The sequence below is a fragment of the Pinus tabuliformis genome, chromosome 5_1, assembly GCF_031772625.1.
Source record: "Pinus tabuliformis cultivar Carrire ecotype Pingquan chromosome 5_1, CPIR1, whole genome shotgun sequence".
In the NCBI taxonomy this organism is placed as follows: domain Eukaryota; kingdom Viridiplantae; phylum Streptophyta; class Pinopsida; order Pinales; family Pinaceae; genus Pinus; species Pinus tabuliformis.
In genome coordinates, this window is record NC_142305.1 from 965,515,565 (window position 1) to 965,540,660 (window position 25,096).

At 39.8% G+C, this 25,096-nt stretch overlaps 1 protein-coding gene and 1 pseudogene across 3 annotated transcripts in view; both read right to left on the bottom strand.

Moving 5' to 3' along the window:
• LOC149167976 (caffeoyl-CoA O-methyltransferase-like) overlaps positions 1-8,656 on the bottom strand; it is a 34,027-nt pseudogene extending 25,371 nt beyond the window's left edge.
• The window catches only part of LOC149167975 (uncharacterized), a 159,849-nt gene that overhangs the window by 125,490 nt on the left and 9,263 nt on the right, over positions 1-25,096 (bottom strand). The gene's annotated exons all lie outside the window — the stretch shown is intronic.

The window sequence follows — 25,096 nt, forward strand, 5'->3', positions numbered from 1 at the left end:
AAACAGGATGATTAGTTCTCCTATGGGCCAGGATGATTAGTTCTCCTGCGGCGACTGTGGGGCAGGACGATTCATTCTTCTATGGACAAGATGATTAGCTAATGCATCATTTAATGTGCTTAAACTTCTAGGGATATGTTGATATTAAATGTAATCAAAAATTCATTCTAGAAGATGAACCCTTAAAAACATGTGAAGCATAGTTGGACTTCGTACGGAACAGACATTGTTCAAATGTAGTATTAGGAATAGTTAATGATGATTTTTGTTTAAAATGGTGCTATATCATTTTATAGTCAGGCATCCTACCCATGCATTCTGGGACTCATGGGAAGTACCTCTCATCTTATCAATGAAAAAGAAAATGGTGTTAGGGACCATAGTAGTACTACCGATGGACGCATCGTTGTATCTACCGTACTCCCTATGCTAGGATGACCTCCATTGATCTGAAATCAATGAAACTGATCTAGGATCAGTATGAGTGGTTTGAGACACTCTCTTGTGATATTGATCTAGGATCAATAAAACTGACTTCGGGTCAGTAAGAGTGATGTGACACACTCTCTTCAGATGAAACTGACTTCGGGTCAGTAGAGAATGGTATGAGACATTCTCGATCAATTCTTCTTCTTCATGGTTCAGCATAGCAGAGCTCAGTAGAGCAGAGCTCAGCAGAGCAGAGCAGTGCAGGGCACTGATGGCAGAGATAGTATAGTCGGACATATGGATCAGCGGATGGAGTTCTCCCTAGTTGAGAGGGAGTGTTAAAATTGGCAACTAGGGCCAAACTCCATGTGGGTCATCTTATTAATGACGCTGATATTTTTCTTGGATCCCTCTCATCGAGAGGTGTAGGATTGATCTAAAGATCATCCAATTCTGATAAGTATTCATGGAGATATGAATTTATTCGTGTTATGGGACAATTCATCAAGGTCGGCCAGCAACCAAATAAACCCCACTTGTGCTCAACGTTTTAGTATAAATAGAGGTGGCCTTCAAGTCATTTCAACACACTTGGGATCTCTTCCTCTCTACTTGTCTTTGGGTTTTAGTAGGAGGAGAGATCCTAAGGGATAACGCTGCCCTGATCTTGAGGGCAGAAGCCGGAACTGCCAGGAACTACCGGGAACAACCGGAATTACCGGGAACTGTCAGAACTACCGGAACTGTCAGAACAGCCAGAACAACCGAAACTGCCAGAACAGTCGGAACTGCCGGAACTGCTGGGAACAGCTGGAACTACTGAAAACTGCCAGAACTTTCGGAACTACCGAGAACTTCTGGAACTGCTGGGAACAGTCGGAACTACCGGGAACATCCGGAACTGTCGAGAACTGTCGGAACTGTCAAAACTGCCGGAACTGTCGGAGCTGCTAGAACTGTCGGAACTGCCGAAATAGTCGAAACTGCCAGAATAGTCGGAACTGCTAGAACTTCTAGAACTGTCGAAACTACCGAGAACTGTCGGAACTGCCAGGAACAGCCGGAACTACCGAGAACAATCGGAGACTTCCGGAACAGCGGGAGCATCTGTCTCCAAAGGAGAGCAGCATGCTAGGGACAACTAACTAACATTGGGACAGTTGTATGGTACATAGCAGCAAATACACCAAGCATGCAATGTTACAGCTAGCATGCAATGGACAGCTAGCATGCAACAGCAAGCATGCTAAGGACAACAAGCAAGCAAGGTGCAGCCAGAGCATACGTCAGTACGGCAACATGGTGTAGCAATGGCACATAATGCAGTACAATGATGGGTACAGTCATGATTAATGAAGCGTGATGAGATGCAGCATAGTGATGATGGGTGCAGCACGGTGAGGTGCAGCATGATGACGACATGCAACACAACGATAGGTGAAGAAGTCACCTTGGAGAATTAGTTGAAGCAACACGTCTTCAACTGATCTCATGTATCATCTTCTTAGAGATGATCTATGCTCTTATCTAAATAAGTCAAAGCGTTGACTTCTATTGTAAACGTACTATCTCTCTCTCTCTCTCTGCTGAACTATGGAAGAACATATAAGAAGAATTGATCAAGGGTTTCCCACATTGGGGTTTGTCCCTGGCTAGCGCCACATCTTGTGTCCTCTTGTCTTAGCTTGTCTTCTACGATTTATGTTTATGTTCTATCTGCAGTTTACTTTAATGTTGATGTGATTGCTAATCTAGAAAAGATATTGAGCTAACTCTGAAAATTGAAATAAATTGCTCTTAGCATAGAACATACCTAAAATTAACATTTCGCAACCAGACTGCCTCACAGGAGGCCATGCTAGCAGCAATGTACTCTGCCTCGATGGTGCTCAAAGCCACCGACTTCTGCTTCCTGCTCATCCAGGATATCGAGGCAGATCCCAAAGAGAAACAGCACCTGGAAGTGCTCTTTCGGTCCACCACACTGCCTGCCCAATCAGCATTAGTATACCCAAGTAGTCTCACATCTCCGGCAGTGTATCTCAACCCATGAGTGATTGTGCCACGAAGATATCTCAACAGATTCTTGGCACCAATCCAATGTGAGTGGTGAGGCTCAACCATATGTTGATTCAATGTGTTGACTGCAAAGCATATATCCGGACGGGAGTTCACCAAGAACATTAATGCTCCGACGAGTTGATGATACTCGGTAGCATTTCGTAAAACAGGTCCGGCACCACTATCACTTAACTTCTTGAAGCCAAGCTCCATTGGGGTAGTTACGGGCTTGCAGTCCACCATGCCGAATCTCTCCAATATCTTCACCACATATTTTCCTTGAGATAGGAAAATCTCCCCTGGTTTCTGCCAGACTTCCAGTCCTAGGAAATAGTGCATAAGTCCTAGGTCTTTCATCTCGAACTCAGAAGCCAGCTCCCTCTTACATTCGAGAATGAGAGGGTTTGCACCAGTTAGAAAGAAGTCGTCAACATATAGCACCAGTATGAGAGGATTGTCATCTATAACCTAAAGTAAAGGTTAGGGTCGGCTTCACTCCTAATGAATCCCAACTTCATCAAGTAGCTATCAATCCTCTCATATCATGCTCGGGGTGCTTGCTTTAGCCCATAGAGGGCCTTCTTCAACCTGCACACATGAGATTCTCGATCATAAATCTCAAATCCTTCGGGTTGCTCCACATAGACCTCCTCTTTGATCGAACCATGTAAGAACGCAGTCTTGACATCCATCTGATGTAGGTTCCATCCTTGCGAAGCAGCAAGGGCTATGATCGAGCGGATGGTGGTATATCAGGCAACAGGTGCAAATATCTCTTCATAGTCTATACCTTCCTTCTGGGAGAAGCCACGAGCGACAAAACAAGCCTTATACTTTTCCGCACTTCCATCAACTGCATGCTTTATCTTGTAAAGCCATTTTGAAGTGACAACTGCTTTGTCCTAGGGTCTGGGGACCACATCCCAAACATCGTTTTTCATAATGGACTCATATTCCTCGATCATAGCATCCTTCCATACTTGATGCTTGACGACATTTGTGAATGAAAAAGGCTCATTTTGGATGATCGTGCTCATGATGGTTAGGTATCCCTGATACCTGTTTGGCTTCTTACTTTCACGGAAGGTTCCTCGGGGTGTAATGTGTCCTTCAACATCATCAAGTGTCCCCCTAAGCCATGAAGGCCTCTTCCTAGAAGAGGCAGGCTCTTGCGAAGGAGGATCAATAGGATCCATAGGTTCTTCCACATCGGGCATCATCTCATCTTCTTTTTCCTTTGGTTCCCCAGTGTCAGCTTCTTTAGATCCCCTTAAAGTAGGAAGATTGTCTACCTTGTTAAGAGCCATATCTTCATCAAAGGTGGCATCATGACTAATCTCGACTTCCCTTTGACTAGCTACATAGATTCTATAGCCCTTAGTATTTTCGCTATAGCCCACGAAGATTCCTTTCTTTCCAGATGCATCCAATTTATTCCTTTTTTCTTTAGGCACATGAAAATATACAGGGCTTCCAAAAATTCTAAAATGAGATACGTCAGGTTTCTTACCGGTGAACATTTCTTCGGGAGTCTTGGAACTCAATACTTGATGAAGGCATCGGTTTTGTACATATACGGCGGTATTTGCAGCTTCAGCCCATAGAAACTTCGGAAGTCTTTGATCATTGAGCATAGCACGGACAGCTTCCACAATTGTACGATTCTTCCTTTCCGCCACACCATTCTGTTCAGGAGTGTATGGTGTAGTAGTCTCCGTCTTGAAGCCAGCCTCTTTGCAAAAGTCATGAAACTCATTGGATTCATATTCAGTCCCATTATTAGTCCTTAAGATCTTGATCTTATTTTCGATTTGATTCTCGATCAAGGCTTTGAAGTGTCGAAACCAGGAGAAAACTTCATCCTTCTTTTTCAATAAGTAAATCCAAGTCTTGCGAGATAATCATCTGGAAAAGTGAGGTAATATAAATATCCTCCCAAGGAGTTCACAGGCATCATACCGGATATGTCTGAGTGAACCAACTGCAATATATCAGAGGTCTTGCTTTGGCTTGAGGGGAATGGTCCCCTTTTGAGCTTCCCTTCGGCACATCCTGGACATACACCTTCTTGCTCTAATCTAAACTCGGGCATCCTGATCACCATTTTTCTTACATCGGGTAGAGCTTTATAATGAAGGTGAGCAAACCTCCGATGCGATAGTTTGGACTGAAGAGATGTGTCACAAGACATGACACCCAGCGGACTTCCATCGACCTGATATAATGAATCAACTCGAAACCCAAGAGTAAAAGCATCTTTAAAGTTCTTTTTCCATACACGTACCTTGCCATCACTAAAGGCCACCTTGTAGCCTTTGTCTTCCATTGCCGAAATGGACATCAAGTTCTTTTTGAGATCAGGTACATATAATACATCTTGTAAGTGGATGGTATTAACCTGATTCAATTGAAGAGTGACATTTCCTACGCCTTTCAAGAGATATTTTGAATTATCTCCAAGAACAATTTCCAGGTTGGTTTCCTTCTCTATCAGATTATAGAGAGCTTCTTTGTAACCAGTGAAGTGACTTGAGGCACCACTATCAATAAGCCAATTTCCTAGCAAGTCCGGGGGAGCAATAGTAGATAGAACTGCTAGTAGATAATATTCATCTTGCTTTATTGTTGACAATGTTAGATTCATACCTGGAATTTCTTGCCTTCTTGAATGGTTGTCCTCTTCCTTGATTTCTGGCACTTCTTTTACCTCTGCCATTTGACCTACCATTTCTTTGATTGCCTTGCCAAACTTCTCTTCGGTGATTGCTCTTGCTCTTGCTCTTGCTTGGGCTTTGTCTTCACCTCAGCTCTGATACCATGTTAAATAATGATATGTTCTATGCTTAGAGCAATTTACTTATTTTTCTTCTTATTAGCCACAAATTAGCAAATCACATATACATTAAGTGCAAATAGAACATTAAATGAACAACAGAAAACAAGCCAAGACAAGAAACACAAGATGTGGCGGCTAAACAGGGACAAACCCCAATGCGAGGAAACCCTTTGATCAAATCTTCTTTTATCTTCAATAGTTCAGCAGAGAGAAATAGTACAAAATCTGAATTTTGTAATTTTATATCAGCAACAGCAAACCCTAGATCAGCAAAGTCAAACTTTGTCAACCTAGCTAAAATTGACCTCTAAAATACTTGGTCAATTTTCGGTCAACTTGTCCTCGAACAGCGTGAAGAAACAGCCCTTGAACAGCCCCAAAAGTTCAATCAATTTGTAGATTTCTAAAATCAACTTGCAGCCCTAACCTAGGGCAATCAACACCAGTCAAATCAGAGGTCATATCACCTCGATTTTCGTGCCAAAAATTGCGGCCTACCTAAAAGAGGCAACCACACCCAATCCACACTTCTGGAAGGTCAACGCTTGGTCAACGCTGGTCAAAGAGATGACCTGCTGCCCTAGCGTCCTTCTTTCTATGTCTTCCTTGCCCTAGAACGTCTTCCTTTCAGCCACACGTGTGAGAGAGAAAGAGGCTCCTTTTATGCGTAGGAGAGAGAGAGAGAAGATGAGTGAATTGAATTGTCCAAATGAGGAGAATGCTCCTTGTATTTATATGAAAACGTTGAGGTTGAATAGACATGACTATTGGGCTTCTGAGCCTCCATAAGTTTGTTGGCCGACCTTGACAATTTGTCCATAATCAAAATAAATTCATATCTCCATAAATACTTATCGGAATCGGATGATCTTTAGATCAATCCTACACCTCTCAATGAGAGGAATCTAGGAAAAATATCAGAAGCCATAAATAAGGTGATCCACATGGAGTTTGGCCCTAGTTGCCAATTTTAACAATGGGCCTATCTGAAAGATCATTAATAACAAACAGAACAATGAACTACATCATCCTATAAACTCAACAAGGTATTTCTTCAACCCAAGGTATCATTACAGAGCTTAGTTACGACAAGATCAAACTATGGAGGTCAAAGATGGATAGTAGAAGTCCTTGGAGATCATGGTCCTTGATGAGGCAGAACAACTAGAAGTACATCGATAAATCAATGCTTTCACTAAAGCCACAAGTACCTTGGCAAAAATCTAGCATAGATTCCAAGAAATGTGAACCAACCAAGTAAGCAATTCCAAAGTCCTTTAAGATTAGTTGTTTAAACTTTAAATACTTGTTTTATACAACGTCGCAATCTAATTTGTTGAATTGGTTTTCTATTTGTAGCACATTCATGGGAGTCATTTTGTAGCCAATATCTTTAATTGCACAAGCTCGTAGTTCCAGCCTAAGTCCTCAAGTTCAGCGAATTTAATCCTAAGGATTCAAAATTCGCCAAACAAAATGACAAACTCAAAGCCGAATTTCGAACCTGAACTTAATCGCCGAAAATTAAATTCGTCTTGAAATTCGTTCAGGTTCGATTTTATTTGATTCCACCAAAAAAAAACTTTTTTTATGCGGGCCCATCTAAGTTCCTTAGGGTTTCGTTTTCGCCGATGTTTAAAAATTAAAAAAAAATGACAAATCGTTGTTTATGTATGTCGCGGGCAAGATGGGTTTCTTTTTGTTTCATTCTCACAAATCGCATTAGCATACACAGCGCCTTGTGACAGAGCAGTGAGCCGCCACTGAGCACTAGCAGTAGCACTGAGTGAGAGGGCACAACAGGCCGACAGCGTGCTACGTCACAGGTTACAGCATTGCCACTAGAGGCCCACTACAGCCTACGTCGTGGCCCGTCTCCAGAGTCCAAACTCCAGTCTCCCCGTCCCGTGGCCGACAGCATCGACTCCAAAGTCCACTGTCAAGACTCCCGAGCATCTCTTCCAAACTTCCAAGTTCCAGTTCAACCAAATCATAAGCAACCTACAGAAAGTCGCACTGTCCAGACTCCAACCTCCAGGTAAGTCAAAAATTAAAATGCACATTTTTTTATCAGTTAAAAATTAATAAGTTAATATATACAATTTTACAAATTACAATTTACTAGTTTTTTTTAATATAGTGTCTTGACTCTCAGGCTTCACCCTGACAGATCCAAACTCTTTAAATTTATTTAATAAATTATAGTTTCATAATTTCATTTTGCAAAAAAAATATAAAACTAATTAAAATGTAAAATAAAAAATAAAAAATGGAAACAGTTCAGGCTTCAAGCCTTCACCTCAATCTTCAACAATCAAAAGTTTAAAACCTTCGAATTTCAATGGCACCCCCAAAATCAATTGTTGTAGCATGGAATTTTGTCAAAAAAGAGGGGAAAAATCTTTTGTATCAACTGTGTGGACATCAATTCACTAGCTCTTTAACTATAGCAGTGGGTCACCTTCTCAGTATTAGCAATGGAAGTGGAGGTGGTGTTGAAGGTTGCACTAAGATCTTTGATGAACAAAAAACTGCAGTGGGAAAAGACTATCTTCAAAGATGGAAAAGGAGAAAAGGGAAAATAAGAGGCAACGAATTGAGAGGGAGATTGCCATGTCTTCCTCCAACACCATTAATTCAATCTCAACCATTGGTGGATCAAGTTCTACTCAAGTAAAAACAGGTGGAACCAAAACATTAAATCAATTTTGGAAACCTGTGGAGAGACAAGAAGTTGATGATGTTGTTGCAGAATTCTTTTATGCATGTGCAATTCCCTTTAATGTGGCGAGGAGTAAATATTTTAAAAATGTAATTAAAAAGTCCATTGATTTTGGGAAGGGCTATGTTCCTCCCAGATCTAAAGCTTTAAGGACAACTTTGCTAAAGAAAACAAAAGACAGAGTGACCGGAAAGTTGGTTCAGATTAAAGAGTCTTGGAAGCTTACAGGATGCACAATTTTGAGTGATGGTTGGTCAAATTTATGTCATCGCCCATTAATCAATCTGCTCATTTATAGTCCTCAAGGGGAACTTTTCTTGAAGGCCGTAAATGCAATGGATCGAGTGAAGACATCAGAATTTATTTTTGGAATTTTGGATGAATCAATTCAAGAGGTTGAGGAGAAAAATGTGGTCCATGTTATTACAGATAATGCATCAAATTGTGTTGGTGCATGGAAGTTGATTATGGAAAAGTATAATCACATTTATTGGACCCCTTGTGCAACTCACTACTTGGATTTAATGTTGCATGACTTAGCCAAATTTCCTTGGGTCAATGAGACAATCCGAAGAGCCAAAACAATTGCAAACTTCATCATCAACCATCGTCTCACTTTGAACATATATAGGAAAAATGCATCAAAAGAGTTGTTGAGGCCTTGTGATACAAGGTTTGCCACTTTTTAAATTACTCTAAAAATAGTTGTTGAGGAAAAAGCAAGCCTAAGAGCTGTTTTTTGCAATACTGGGTCGGAGAGATCTACCCTTTCAAAAGAAACTAAAGGGCAAAATGTTGAACAAATAGTGCTCAATAATGGCTTTTGGGAAAATGCAAACAAGGTTTTTAAAATATGTGGCCCAATTGTTAATGTGCTCCGCATGGTTGATGGTGACAAACCTTGTATGGGTTTTGTTTATGAAAGCATTGATTGTTGCAAAGAGACCATTGCAAGTGCTTTTAATAATGTGGAAGTTGATTACCAGGAGATATGGGATTTAATTGACCAAATATGGAAGTTGATGCATAGTCCATTATATGCAGCAACATGCTATTTGGACCCTAGATTGTTTGGGTTATCAAGACATAGGGATGAAGAAGTCGTGAATGGAATTATCCAAGCTATTGAGAAGCTGAATCCAGATCCAGTAATTGCAGGTTTGGTCAAAAGTCATCTGAGGGCATACAGGCTAGAAGAAGGGTTATTTGGAACACAATCAGCAAAGTATGATAGGAGCATGAGTGATCCAGCAGTATGGTGGGAATTTTACGATTCAAGGGCACCAGAATTGCAAAATTTTGCAATTTGTATCTTAACCCAGGGATCAAGTGCATCAGCATGTGAAAGGAATTGGAGTTCCTTTTACCAGATTCATTCCAAGAAAATAAATAGATTGTTATCTAGAAGGTTAGAAGATCTTGTTTATGTTCATAGTAACTTGCAGTTGGCTTTGAAAGATGTGGCTAAAGAGTCATCCAATTCCTCTACTCTGTGGATCGATCCTATTCCAAATGCATCAAGGGATTGATAGTGACATTGATAGGGAATTGAGTGATGAATCTGATGCATCTAGCGATTCACAGCTCCTACTGCTCTTGATGATATAAAACTTTTTGATAGAACAAGTGGGCCATAGGAACATCAAGAATAAAACTTGTGCTCATGTTTTAGATTTCTAGTTTACTTTTTGCATGAACAATTTTCTAAAACTGCCAAGCTACTTTAAACTTTCGAGTTTATATATTTTGAATATTTTTTTATCAGATTGTTTTTCAATATATGAAATTTGATATGGCCCACGGTTTTGTTGAATTTGATATGTGTGCCAATGTCTATGACGAATTTCTCACCTTGTTTACTATGTATGGAAGTTGATTCTTTATTGGCACTCGCTTTCATGGTTTATAAAATTATGTGGAAATGATTTAAATGTTTGAGCAATAAACTTATGTGTTTGCAATGTGCATTATGGACTTTGAATTTGACTTTAAATTATTTAATTAATTAATTAATTATATATATATACATTTTTTTTCAAATTTCTATATGTTGAATTTTATGTCGAACTTTATCGACAAAATTTTAGATGTTGAACTTTATTCAAATTTCAAGGTCGTCGAACACGAACACGAACGTGGTGACTTAGGTTCCAGCAAAACTAGTAGTGCTTCTAAGTATAACCGCAATTGGTTTTTATTTAAGTGGATCCACACAAAGGAGAAAATTGTTAAATAATCTCCTCTTCATGCAATACAACCTTGAGCCAAGGTGCAACTAATTGTTGAACAAAAGACCTCGAGCCAAGGTGCAACTAGTTGTTAAACAGACGACCTAATACAAATCTCATTGTTTGGAGGAAATTGATCTAACCTCAAAATGGGTAGAGGAGTCTCACCCTATAGAATTTCAACTTGATTTTGATATTGACGAATTGAAGTTACAAGGGTTCGGTTTGGATTCGAATACACTAGGAGGAACCAAAGTAAGTAAAGCACCAAGCATGGCACATGAAAACACTAGTTGTGCAACTCAGCCAACTCTTCTTACTCTAGCACTAACACTATTACTCCAATTGTAGTTGCATATGTTCCCAAGGAATCCAAGGATTATTTTGTAGCTCCTTCTACCAATCCAACTTTTAGCAATGGTGATGAGTTTGATGGTTGATCATCTTGATCAATGATTTGTACCATGTACTATGTTGTGTTGATTTGTGGTAGCATTAGATGTGCTCTAGCCATGAAAATTGGTGGAGAGGCTAAGGCACATAAGATCTCCAAGACCCAGAAATCGTTTGGGGAAATTCCACCCAGTTGGAGAGACATTAAAATAATTAATATTTTTAATGGGATTCCTAAGTCCAAACTTAGGAAAATTAAAATATTAATGGGTATTAATATAAAACTGGGTGAAAATGTTCTAAATGGCATGGATCAAGCCAAATCTAATCTTAGTCATTGATTAGGGACTTAATCTAAGTCGTTGAAGACTCAACAGGAAAAGTATAAGAGAAGGCTTGAGGGTTAGTTGGAGACACACCAAATTGATCAGTCAGTTCGATTTTCTAGAGCGGGGTTTTGTTGAGAGAATCGAACCAGTGCTCTGTTGCAGAGAGGGGCAGTTCGGCATGAGGCCGAGAATCATAGCAGAGAGGCAGAGATAGTGCCAGAGAGACAGTGCAGAGCTGGGAAGGCTGACGTAGAGGCAGTTGGGACTTATGCAGAGACTGAAGAGACCAGCGTGGGTGACGCAAAGGGTCAAAGGGCTGACACAGAGAGCCAAGAGGCTGACGCAGAGGCTAGCAAGGTTGACGCGGGGCCAAGAAGCGGCACTGGGTGATTTCTTGTGGGGCAGACTGAGTGTTGGTGAGCTGAGAATCTGACGTAGTCCCTATCAAAGCAACATTGAGCAGTGGAGAAGCTTGGAGCAGCTTTCATTGTCCAACGAAGGAGTTGTCGTAATTGTTGTGGGATCGTTCATCTGGTGATTGATCAACCGAAATATCTGTCTTCGAAGAGAGGTACTAATGCCAAGGAAAATTTCTGTTGGGTAAGCCATTTCTAGCACCCTAGTTGTACTCAGAAACTTTATAATAATAAAACCCTCATATTTGTTGCACCGGTTTTCCCACATTGGGTTTTTCCGGGGACGATTGTCCAAAAATAACAGTGTCCCTTGTGTGATTGTCTCAGTTATTTCAGTTGTTGATCTGTATGCGTTAAGGTTGCATTTGTGTTTATTTTCAATATTTATATTTATAAATAACTTGTTAATGAAAAGAACAAGTAGGATAAAATAAACCAGATAATGCAGTAGGGATTTCTGACGTGTCAAACTTAGAAATTTCAACATGGTATCAGAGCATTGCATATCACAGGAGGACTGAAGACACCAGCAAAAATCTGAAGAATTTGCAACAGTAGCAGCTATCCCAAGAGACAGAGTTGTTCTAGAGAAGAAGCAGCAGAAAAGAAGTGACGCAAAGGGCCTGCGTCATCATTTCGAGCCAGGAAGAGGGTCAACGCAGAGGCAGAGAACGGCAGATCAAACCTACGTAGTGCCCGGTCATCTTTCTCAACCAGGAAGGATCGACGCTGTGGCCAGGAGGAGCAGATTTTGTCGTTGTCAAGATTGCAGAGAACCTAAAAGGCTCAGTTTCTTTAGTTGCTGGGGCTTGGGGAGCTATGGGCAGATTGTGATTGAGAAGTTGGTGGGGTGTTGTTTTTGTCAGTGCAGAACAGTACCTACGGAGATAGAACCAAGGTAGAGAGAGTCGCTACCTTAACGGATTTCTAGCCAAGAAATCAAGATCCGAGTTGCAGTTGCAAGGAGGATTGGAGAGGAGCGGTTCGACAGTTGGCCAGAGGACTTCCAGGAGGGAAATCAAGACTTAGAGGGATATTTCCAACAGGGAATTCGAAACTCAAAGGGAGTCCAGAAGAGGAGCTGAAATGGCAGGGAACAGACTGAGGGATCAAAATAGGTTGGATGAGGCTTCCAACTTTGTCATCTGGAAAGCCAGGATCCCAATAGTCCTGGATCAACATCGCATCAATGACTTTGCCTTAAAGACTGTGGCTATCCCAGTTGACCCAACTGAGAATGAGAAGTATGAGGATGTAATGGCGAGGGCGAAGTGCATGATCCTAGACAAGGTCAAAGATCATATCATACCACATATTGTTGAAAAGAACACAACAAAGGAGATGTGGGACACTTTAACAACCTTGTATCAGGGCACTTCTGTGCAGCGGAAGATGCTATTGGAGAATCAGCGGCGGTCGTATCAAATGTAGGAGGGAGAGCAGATAAATCCATTTCTTCTCAGGTTGCAGGAGATTCGCAACCAACTTACTTCCGTAGGGTCTACACTAGATCCAAAATTTATGGTTGGGACTGCCCTGAATGCAGTCTCCGAAGAGTGGAGACATTTGTCCAAAGTATTTTGGGCAAGACCACTCATCCAAGATGGGAGGAGATGTGGGCAGCTCTTCGCCAAGAAGAGATCAGGCAAATGCCCAAGGCAGGGAGTAGTGGCAAGGGAAGTCGAATCAAGAAAGAGGAGGAAGAGGATGCGGCTCTAGCATCTGCGGGACAGCACGGGAAGAGGAAGAAGGACATCTCCAAGGTGAAGTGCTTCCATTGTGGGGAACTAGGACATTATGCATCCCAGTGTCCCACGAAGAAAAACAAGGGAGAGGCTTTTGATTCTAAGGCAGCTCCAGCTAAGACGGAGAAAGAGGTCAAGATTGATGACGACTGTGCCATAAGTGCTCATGCACCTCTGGAGAAGAGGTGGGGAGACATCGAGTTGTAGTCAGGAGGACTACATACTAGGGGCAGGATCCTTGAGGTGCCCAAACTCTTGGATCATATCCAACTACGGAAGCCCTCAACGACAGTAACAAGATGACAGGGGTCGGGTGGAGCAAAGTGTAATGGAGCAACAAAACAGTGCTTGGGTGCAGAAATCTGAGGCAACATAGTGGAGGTTGCAGCAGTGCGAGAGGCACAGAGGTGTATGCAGTAGCGCAGTAGCAGCAGAGGGAGCACAGGATAGCAGCAGAGGCAGCTTCAGTTTCACGAGGCTTCCAGACTGACTGGGATGTCAGTATTTGGGAGAAGTCAGTTACCTACTTCTCGGTAACTGAGTTGCAGTGTAGCAATTAGCAATGGCAGTGCTAGGGGCAACAGTGGCAGCGTATTGAGAGGGAGCTGCAGTACAGATGGAGCAGTGGCAGTGGCAATGTCATGGGCAACAGTACAAAAAGCAGCAGTGCAAATGATGTGAGGCAGCAGGCCAAGCATCAGCACAGGTACCGGTGCGGAGGATCAGTGTGATGTTTCCATGGTGAAGCATTACTAGAGCACATTCCTCGCTAAGAAGGAGTATTGATTTGTGGTAGCATCGGATGCGCTCTAGCCATGAAAATTGGTGGAGATGCTAAGGCACATAAGGTCTCCAAGACCCAGAATCGTTTGGGGAAATTACACCCGGTTGGAGAGATATTAAAATAATTAATATTTTTAATGGGGTTCCTAATTCCAAACTTTAAAAAATTAAAATATTAATGGGTATTAATATAAAACTGGGTGAGAATGTTCTAAATGACATGGATCAAGCCAAATCTAATCTTAATTGTTGATTAGGGACTTAATCTCGGTCGTTGAAGACTCAACAGGAAAAGTATAAGAGGAGGCTTGAGGGTCAATTGGAGACACATCAAACTGATCAATTAGTTCGATTTTCTGGAGCAGGGTTTTGCTAAGAGAATCCAACCAGTGATCTGTTGCAGAGAGGGTCAGTTCATCATGAGGCCAAGAATACATAACAGAGGCAGAGATATTGCCAGAGAGACAATGCAGAGCTGGGAAGGCTGACGCACAGGCAGTTGGGACTTACGCAGAGGTTGAGGAGACCATCGTGGGTGACGTAGAGGGTCAAAGGGTTGACGCAAAGGCATCAGTAGCTACACAAAGGCTAGCAAGGCTGATGCAGGGCCAAGAGGCAGCGTTGTGTCATTTTTCATGGGGCAGACTAAGTGTTGGTGAGCTGAGAGGGTGACGTAGCCCCTATCAGGGTGACGTTGAGCAGTGGAGAAGCTTGGAGCAGCTTTCGCTGTCGTTCATTCGGTGATTGATCAGCCGAAATATCTATCTTCGAGGAGAGGTACTATTGCCAAGGAAAATCTTTGTTGGGTGAGCCACACCCTAGTTATACTCAGAAACTGCATAATAATAAAACCCTCATGTCTGTTGCATTGGTTTTCTCGCATTGGATTTTTCCGGGGACGATTGTCCAAAAATAATGGTGTTCCTTGTGTGATTGTCTCAATTATTTTAGTTGTTGATCTCTATACGTGTTAAGGTTGCATTTGTGTTTATTTTTAGTATTTATATTTATAAATAACTTGTTAATGAAAAGAACAAGTAGGAGAAAATAAACCAGATAATGCAGTAAGGATTTCTGACGTGTCAGACTTAGAAATTTCAACATGTTGTAGGCCAGTAACTTGTAGCATGATTTCTGAACTCTAGAGGCCATTTAGTGCCTCATTGATTATGTATTTTGTTGCTGATATGGATTGCACTCAATGTCATTTGATATATTCACCCATACATGGTATATACATGAGCAGACATTATATATTTTGTCTTTAATGGTTCGGAATCATGGTTTGCAATCTTTAAAATAGGTATTTTTAATTTAAACTTAATTATTTTATGAGTTTTTTAGTAAATTGAGTCATTGAGATCATATCAGTTCAAGGAATCCAAGTCCAAGTTAAGTCCATATTGACCCTCGATCAATTCTAGGTTTGAATTTTTAAACATTGGGTGGGACATACTTTCTCTAAGCTTCATGCAATCTCTCGTCACCTAAATTTATCCAGGGAATTTGAAAGGAGACATAATCAAAGTAAAGGAGAAGCAAGTTATAAGCCAATGTACCTAACCATTGATCATATTCTCCCACTAAGCCATATTTAGGAGGCAAAGCATCACTCTTTGAAATTCTTCTACTACTGCGTAGATTTCTGAAAGTTATTTGTGTCAGTCCTTAGAGAAACCCTATTCCAAAGCCCTAAAGGCATTGTATTTTAGACTTTCTTATCACAACTACCATGCAACTCTATATATCAGTGTTGTCCTCCTTCACCTATAAATATATATCAATGGTTTGGGGTCGTCTCCAAGACCATATCAACTTAAGAGATGAGTGCCTTCTTCACCAAGTTTTGATATCCTTCCCAATGTTTGTTGATAATGTGGTCCTCTTGTCCTCCACCTTTGATGGATTGCATCAGAGTTGCAGGGGAGCGCCGCCCCCCCGCTTCGAACCCGCTCCCAATCCGCGCTCCGAGCGGGAGCGGCTCGGGAGCTAGTCGGGAAATCGCTCCCGAACGGGAGCGATTTCGAGAGTGCACTCCCGATAAAAAAATTTCCGCTACCTGCCAAAATCGGGAGTGATCTTGGGAGCGTCGCTCCCGGAGCGAAAATTAAAGCCCGGGAGCGATCAGGGAGCAATTGCTTCCGAGCTTTTAATTTTCGCTCCGGGAGCAACACGCGCAACGCTGGCAACGAAACTCGTGAAAAAAATCGCAGACGACCAAAAAAAAATGTTTTAAAAGGGCTTGGGGGGGCATTTTTTATTTCATTGTGACTTGAATGAGTTAAGGAGAGCCAAGGAGATTGTGCAAAGGAGCGAGGAGAAGCGAGGAGCAAGGAGCAAGCTTGCAAGGAGGTTAGTAACTTAGTAATTTAGTAGTTTAAACTTTAGTTACTTAGTAATTTAGTAAATATATAACTTATTTAGTAAATAAATCATGAATCTAAATAAATTAAATTAATTTTCTCATTCCTATTCCCATTCCCATTCCCATTAAATTTTGCAGATTCAAAAGCCTACAAATATCAAACATCATGGACCTGGTTATATATCTTGGCATTTTCTTCTTCTTGGTCCCTTTTCTGGTTATTATGGTGCTAGAGAGTAGGAAACGAAGGGGCCAAAATGAAGAGGGGGATGAAGAAGCTGGAGAAAGTGGATTTGATGAAAACCCCGATGAAGAGGAGCTGGAGGAGGGTGAACATGACTCTCAAAAAACTAAACAAGACCAAACCCCATTGTGGAAATATGTTAACAGGCCTAAAGCAGGGAAAGGGGGTGGAACCACTAAATTTCATTGCCCCCATTGCAACAATAATTACACAAGTTCATACACCCGTGCCAGAAAATACCTCTGCGGGAAAAGGCCATGGGATGGAGATAAACAAACAGGAATCAAAACTTGTGCAGCTGTGTCAACAGTAGATAGAGCCAAATACATAAGGGAAGAGGAGGAAGCCCAATACAAATCTAAAAAATCAAGGGGTTTCTTTGAACCAAGCTCAAAATCACAAGCACAAAGAACTCCTTCAGCATCCTCCCAAGGCAGTGGATATGGAGGCACAAGGTCACCAGCTTTAAGGCGCAGAACCATATCAGATTTCCTTGATGAGGGGTGTAGGAATGATGTGGATTCAAAAGTTTACAGGTTTCTCTATGCATGTGGGATACCATTCAATGTTCTTCGCTCACCTTATTAGCACAAAATGGTTTCTACCATAAATGATGCCCCTAAAGGATACAAGAGCCCTGGGTATGACAAAGCAAGAACTGTTGGACTTGATCATGAAAAAGCAAAAATATCACATTCTTTGAATAGAATGACAAGTTCTTCGACTGACCATGGGATGTCCATTGTATCTAATGGATGGACAAATGTAAAAGGCAAGCCATTGATAAGTGTTCATGCTGTGTCTGTTAGTGGTGCCATCTTTCTAAATGCATATGATTACTCAGACAAGTTCAAGACCGCCATCAACATTGTAGAAGCATTACTTGAAACAATTGACCGTATTGGGCCATACAATGTCATCCAAGTCATCACTGATAATGGTCCTAATTGTAAGGCAGCGGGAGCAATTATTGAGGATAAATACCCCAACATATTTTGGTCTGGGTGTTTGGTTCACACATTGAACTTTTTGATGCATGATGTTGTTAAGAACAAAAATGCACAATACAAATGGATTGGTGATTTGTACAAGAAAGGCAAACAAATGATAAAATTTATTACAAATCATAGCAATACCCATGGCCTTTTCCGCAGTCACTCAAGATTGGAGTTGTTAAAGATTGTGAAGACTAGATTTGATAGCTATTACCTCACCTTCAGGCGCCTTTTGAAGGTAAGAGAGTCATTGGCTAGCATGGTATCAAGTCCACACTGGCAAGTATTAAAGGAAAGGGCTACAAATGCAGCTGACAGGCGAGGTTTTGAACTGGTGGAGGAGGCCGCTCTTGATGGTATGTTTTGGTCAAGTGTGAGGCAAGTATTGGATTTCACCAAGCCCATTTATCACATGATTCGGTTTGCAGATACAAATAAACCAATGATTGGCGAGGTGTATGAGCAGATGGATACCATGTTGGGGCAAATAAAAGATACTGTTCATAACAAAGATCCCGACTTGTACAAACTGATTCACGATTGTGTGTGTGTACGGTGGAATAAACTTAATCTTCCACTACATTGCTTGGCATATATCCTTATGCCAAAATACTACTCTACATCTTGGTTGGGCCAACCTGCACTAGGGGGTGGGATTAGGACCAAACCCCATTTAGATGCAGAGGTAACTAGAGGATATTTGGATGCATTAGAAAAGTTAATACCTGATAGGGAGGAATGTGCAGCGGTGCACCTTGAAATAGGCAGATACTTCAGTGGCACTGGTTTGTTTGGTACCTTCCATGCAATGGAAGACAGAGACAGATTTGATTCTCTCACATGGTGGGAAACATATGGCAGCCAGGGACTTTTGCCAAAATTGGCAAAAAAAGTTCTATCACAGGTTGTAAATACTTCTTCTGTAGAGAGGTGTTGGAGCACCTACAGCTTCATACATAATGTGAAAAGAAACAGACTCAATGAAAACCGGGCAAAAAGCTTGGTTTATGTGCACTACAACTTGAGGTTGTTGAGTCATTACTGTGATCGGGCTTATGAGGATCCCACATATAAAATTTGGGACAACCACCCAGAGGATGACAATTTGGAGGATGGCACTACACATCTTGAAGAACTGGAAGAGGAACTTATAAGGGATGAAGATGAAGCAGCTGCAACAACCATGCCACCTCCATCATCCAGTAGCAGTGCTCGAGTTTCGAGTCTTGTTCCTTTGCTATCGCCACCTCCATCTACACCCTCACATGGAGGGCATGTGCCTTCTAGTTCTGGTCGTCGGTCTGTGTAGGAGACTCCTAGAAGACCACCACGACCTACTCATATAGGAGACTCTCGTGGCAAGGGCCACATGTAGACTTACAGTTTACTTGTCTTTTCTAGTTTCTATTAGTTTTCATAACGGTTGAGTCTTGAGTCCTTGACTCTTGACTCTTGACTCTTTCATATCATAATGATATTTTTTGTAAACAATATATGACTATGACAATGAAAGTTTGAAGTTTGAAGTTGGCAATTATAGCTCATTGGTAATGATTGTGAATTATGAATATGATGCTTCGTGAAAGACTAAAGTTGTTTCATTTCATTTCATTATTCATAATTCATTTTATAACATTTCATTTCATGTTAACAGTTAGAACTTGGAAATATCTAAGATATTATTTCTGGTAATGGTTAAACTTAGCTTACAAGTACAACTTTGGTGATCAATGATGATAAATGTTATATATTGAATTTTCAATTTTGAAAGCTTGAAGTTGAAACTTTAAGATTGAATTTGATGAATCATGATTCACGAGACTCAATATGTTGCAGTTGTAATATGTATGTTACTAACTTGTGGACATGGTTGATGAAGATTATAACTTCTAGATGATTGATGTGATATGGTTCAATGATCAATCTATGTTTTTTTTATGTTTTTTATATCTAATTCATCATTCTACATGTTTTTGTTGACATATATGTATCAAAAATTAAAATATATATATATTTTTTAAAAATCGCTCTGGGATTCGCTCCCAAACCGGGATCTTCTGAATATGTCACTCCCGCTCCCGTTTTCGCTCCTACTCCCCGCTTTCGCTCCCGCTCCCAAGTAACATTGGATTGCATAAACAAGTTGATGCCTTATCAATATTTGTGATCTTCATCAATTGGCATGGCATCTTGCAAAACCAAGGTTATCATCTTCAATGAGTTAAAACCCATCCTCTTAGATTATGATTTTTATTTTCGAGTGGAAATCATGATCACCATTGCTTATACATACTTGGTTTTCAATTTTCATGACTAAGACTAAGTTCGAGGAAAGGCGTCAAACCCCATATCAACAAGAGATATGGATCCCTCACGCCTGTCACATGCTAGAGTTTTAGGAACCATTTTCAAGACATTCAATCCATGATGGACCTCGTGGACAACCTCATTAAACCCAAATTTATCTATGGTTCGAAGGTCTAGGGAACTAGTTTACTTGAGTCAAACTAGGCCAAAATAGAGACAGTTCAAACTCCCATGCTTCCTCACATCATCAAATGCAAGAGGGAAATTCACCTAGCCATTATTCAAGCGAAGTTAGCAACACTCCCCCTCAAGATTGAAACCATCTTCGGACTATTCACCATTTTGCAACAGAATTGGTGCTCTATAACTCCCCAACTGACAAGGATCGTTATCCTTATCTTACTTATTGCTCCTTGGAAGCATTAGCCACTACCAATACCTCTAATTGAACTCATTTGGTTCATGGAGACTACTTTACTAATTTTGATAGTTGGCATCTCAATAGACAATCTCACTCTATTCAAATACTCTCACAATGTCCTTGGTCAACTCTTATGAAAAGAGATGAATAGTATCATCAAAGAGGACATCACCAAATGGCATATTCAAGTTAATTAGGTTGATCCACCCAACAAGCTAAACCCCAAGATGGCCTTACATAAAGAGCACTTTTAATAGGTAAGAAACAAACTTATTGTTCAACCCCCTACATCCTTTGACAGAGGATGCACACTTTGCAAATTCCCCTTGGACAATTTCAAGTCAGTTCTCATCAATTTTACCTTGAAACCGACAACCATAGTACATAATGATATAGGATTTGCTAGCTTTGCAATCTTCATGAGATTGAGATGAACAAGCACTTCATCTTCAATTGCCCCATGTACTATGAGATCAGAGGACCATTTTTTGTCTTTCCAAGAAGTCTCAAAACTCTCTATCCAAGAGCGCCTTGATTGACTTTCTCCAAAACCCAATTGCAATCCTTGTTTTAATATGTTCATGGATACAATTGCGATCCTTGTTTTAATATGTTCATGGATATATTACTATATGGACTAGTTAGTTGATCCATCACTTCAACATCAATGATTAATGGAGTGCCTTTCAAACTTGGCACATGATCCCATGTTTTTGTTATTCAAGGGTTGACAGAAGGATGATTCTCAAGCGAGTAGCTCATAGACAAGTATATCTGGAGGACACATCACAGGTACTAACTAGACAAGTTTTGAATCACAAGCAAATTTTGGGTTAAGCATGGAGGATGATGACTTGTGTCACAAGGTTCGTCGAACTTCAACCTTGATGTTCGAAATTTGATGAACCTAAAAAAATTAAGGTTTGGTGAACCTCATCAAACCTGCCATTGACTAATTCCACAACTCGGGCTCATAACCCTGTCTCACGACTCCATCTTGTAATCTATCCTTGCAATTTCCAAGTCCATGATAACATTTTGTATTTTTATTGATGTTAAATTCTTATTATTTATGTTATATTTCATTTTAAAGTTAATATAGAAAATATACATACAGTCATAAACTAACCTCATCCAAAAATTCGAATTTGAACCAAACCTAATCATTTCCAAACCCAAATACAAACCCAAACCATGGGATTTAGATGATGACAATGTGATGGGCACTGTAATTCTTGGTTGTGGCTATTTTTAGAAACATGGTCTTCTTCAACATTTGATGAAATTTTTGGGCACGCATTATCAAGTCCTACTAAGGGCACTTCTAAATTTTCAAGATTCCTTATCTTTGAAAATCTATATTTTTAGGAATTGTATCTTTCTTGAAATCTAATAATAGCTTTGTATTTCATTTTGGGAGCTAAGCTTTTGGTTAGATTTTCACAAAATTCCAAGATGTCTAAAGCCTTGGTGAAAGCTTATCAAACTTGGTCAACTCTAGTCAAACCTAGGTCTAAATAGTAAAAAATAGACATTACATTTTTAGAGAAAATCACATTTTTAAAGAGGTCAAGTATTGAGTACAACATAGGGGTGAAATTTGGTGCCAAGCCAAGAATGAATTTCTAGTCAAAATTAGCGTTTTGGCTCTTTCAAGATGAGGTTGTATTTTTGGAGACCTAGTATGGCAAGCATCATGAAGGTCAAATTTCACATCATTCCAAGAAGTTATGATTATGGTCAATTTTATGGGGGTGTGAATCCTTCTAGAAGGTTCTAGAAGATTCTTGGTGATTGATGAGTTAGTGTACTATTTTTGCATTACCTTCACTTAAGTCAAAGGTTGGGTACTATTTATGGTTGTAGTTGACTTTGAGCAATTACTACTGCCACTTAAGCCTGTTCATATTTTTATGCGCTACATGCCTTTCAAATTATACACACACATGTGCTCTTTAATGCCTTTACATCTACTCCATGCATGAGCTTGCTTTTAGAACATTCATTCCTTACGAAAGTGCACCATAGCCCTGACTCCTATTCTTAGCCTTGCATACAACATAGCTTTTCAGAAGATTCTTTTGGGCCTATTTTGTATACATGTAATGCATTAAAGGAAGATTTCAGCTGTGTTAAGAGAGGGTATGCTCTAATTAAAAGCATTATTTGTCTCATTAGCATGCACCCTTTGCTAAAATTGCCATGGTCATGCGTTTTAGAGTATTACAACAGTTTAATGTTTTCTGACAGCAGATTTGAGGAGTTTCTGACAGAAGGTTGCTAACCTTGGAAAAGGAGCTCTCCGTCTAGTGGTCGCTTGATCTACCTTTAGATATCTATTTTTTTCTCCTTTCGTATTCCCTTCTTCGATATAGTACTGTACAAGAAATGAAGGGATAAAATTAGTTATTAACTGTCCTAGAGCAGAACTTTAATGATTATTGCATTGCACCTTTCATTGCTTCCATTCTTCTTTTCTTCAAGGAATGTCATTTAAAGGTAGCATCCAGTACTTGTGGTTGTTGAATTGTGCCTTGCAATGTCATAATTGTATCTATCCCATCTCGTAGATGGCGAATTGTGCATCTTGGCCTCCCCAAGATCATCAAGAATTATTAATGTGTCAGGGCCTATCAAGAACATTGTTATCTTCCAACACCTGGTAATAAAACCAACCTAAGCATTTTCTTGGTGACTATCCTTTCATTTTAGTGTGTAAGAATTTCCATCATATTTAGACTCGCACTTTTGATTACATTTTTCAGAGAATTTAAGTAATAGGATTTCAATACTATCAATCACCCTCTTCCCTCTTCTTTCTGCATATTTTTTACTCCATAAAGGCAATAGTTAATTCATTCAAGAAATTAATTTACTCGTAAACTAGAAGAAACTGCTTATTTACCTCAATTTTCATGCATCCTAGGCTCTTTAGTCATATTTAATTAAATTTTAGATCATGTTCTGTCCAATTACAACAAGATTAGCTTGATGTTGCTTCATTTTTGTGCAGAAATAGAAAGAAACTATATTTCTTTCTAAATTTGCATGCAAGAGATGCACATAAAAATACACAAAATACAAAAAACAGTGTTTTAATTGCATTTACAGCCATAAAAACAGCCTCTACAGCTTGTCCTACCTGCGGTTCCTTCTGCTCCTTAATTAAGCATTTTCATTTTAACTTTGCATTGGGTTGAATGCTCAACATGGTACTAAATTGAAGAATGTAACTAGTGTCAGCCTTCATAATTGTATTTGTCAAAAGAAAGAAAAAGAAATTTTTATTGTAAGAGAAAAATTGACTTGTTAAAGCATGGGTTTCATGCTTGGGTCATTGGTCCATAGGTCAAAGCCTCCATTGTAGGCTTCTAAGTTTGTGTCTTAAGTCATTATCATTGTCATTTTGTTGTAGACCCTTCTTGGGCTTATTATGTTAAAAGAAAGAAAAATTATACTTTGTCATTACTCCTCCACCAAGTCAGTCTCAAACATTTAGCAAGTTGGCCCTATTGAAGATGATTCGACCTAGAAGACTATATATAAGCAGAAAGCTCGACCTTCTATGGTATCAATCTAAGGATGAACTTGGTTTGTAATTAGTAATTACAAGGGAAGATGTAGTGCGAAAACATGTAGAAGAAGAGATCTACTTCATTATACAAGGAATAAAGGACAGTGAAGAAGTAGAAGATCATTATCTCATCTTGTTTCTACCTAAATGAGCAATACGAACTAAAGTAAGAAGTAAGAAGTTGCAGAGATAAGAATGCAGGCCAAAGATTTCAAAAGTGGCAGAAAGGAGACTCCATTTGGTTTGGATATTGAAGTTGAATTCATATTGACTTTAGTCTTCTTGAATGCCCGGTTTGGCGGATGGAGGAAAGTCTGCCTTGCTCAAAAAAGTCCTGGTTGTCCCAATTTGATTTAAGTCTACTAGTGAAAAGTTTGACTGAGTTTTCCCCTTGTTAGGGGTTTTGCCCTGGCTGAGTGCCTACATCCTGTGTTTTCTTTTGTTTGTGATCTTCATTGATTGGCATTAGTCTTGATGATAAGAACAAGATAATTTGAAAGAAGAACTAACAAGTAAATATCACAAGATAATATCATAATAAGATAATCAATTCAAGAAAACCCTAAGTTGCTGCCCTAATGGATTTATCAACAACCTGAACTCCCTTAAATTTTGTGTTGGAAGAAATTTTTGGGTGTTAACATTTTGGCACTGTTGTGGGAGAGCTTCACCAGCCTTTCCAATATGTAGTACAGAAAGGCCTGCTATGGTGAGCAGAGTTTATAATGTATTTTTTATATTTCACCTGGTGACTCCACTAGTTGGGAATTAACCAAAATCATACAAAGCAGAGGTTCCAATAAGAAAATTGGGTTTCTATTTTTAAATTATAGTCCCTTTCATATTTCTTTCGTTTTCACCTGGAAGTTTCTACTTAATCTTCTTTGGTTAATGTTGTTTCTAACATAGCCACCCAATATGCCCCACTTAATTTTAATGGCATAGCTGTACTGCTGTGTATCCCAATTAACTTCCCACTAAATTTCCGCATTATATACCTATTTTTTAGGGTAATAATGATATTATTGTTAAATCTCATGCTAAGAAGAACTACATTTTTATCGAGGCTTTTGAGCTCGATCACAAACATATTCAGATGAAATTATCTGTTCAAAGTTTAAACGGTGATGCTTGTGATTGATCTAAAACTTTGGCAGCAGCGAGTTTAGCTTCATTAAAGCATTTGCTTGATGCTTTTATTGATGAATGCAGTGAAAGAAATGATAAGCATTTCCCTGTTGCAAAATT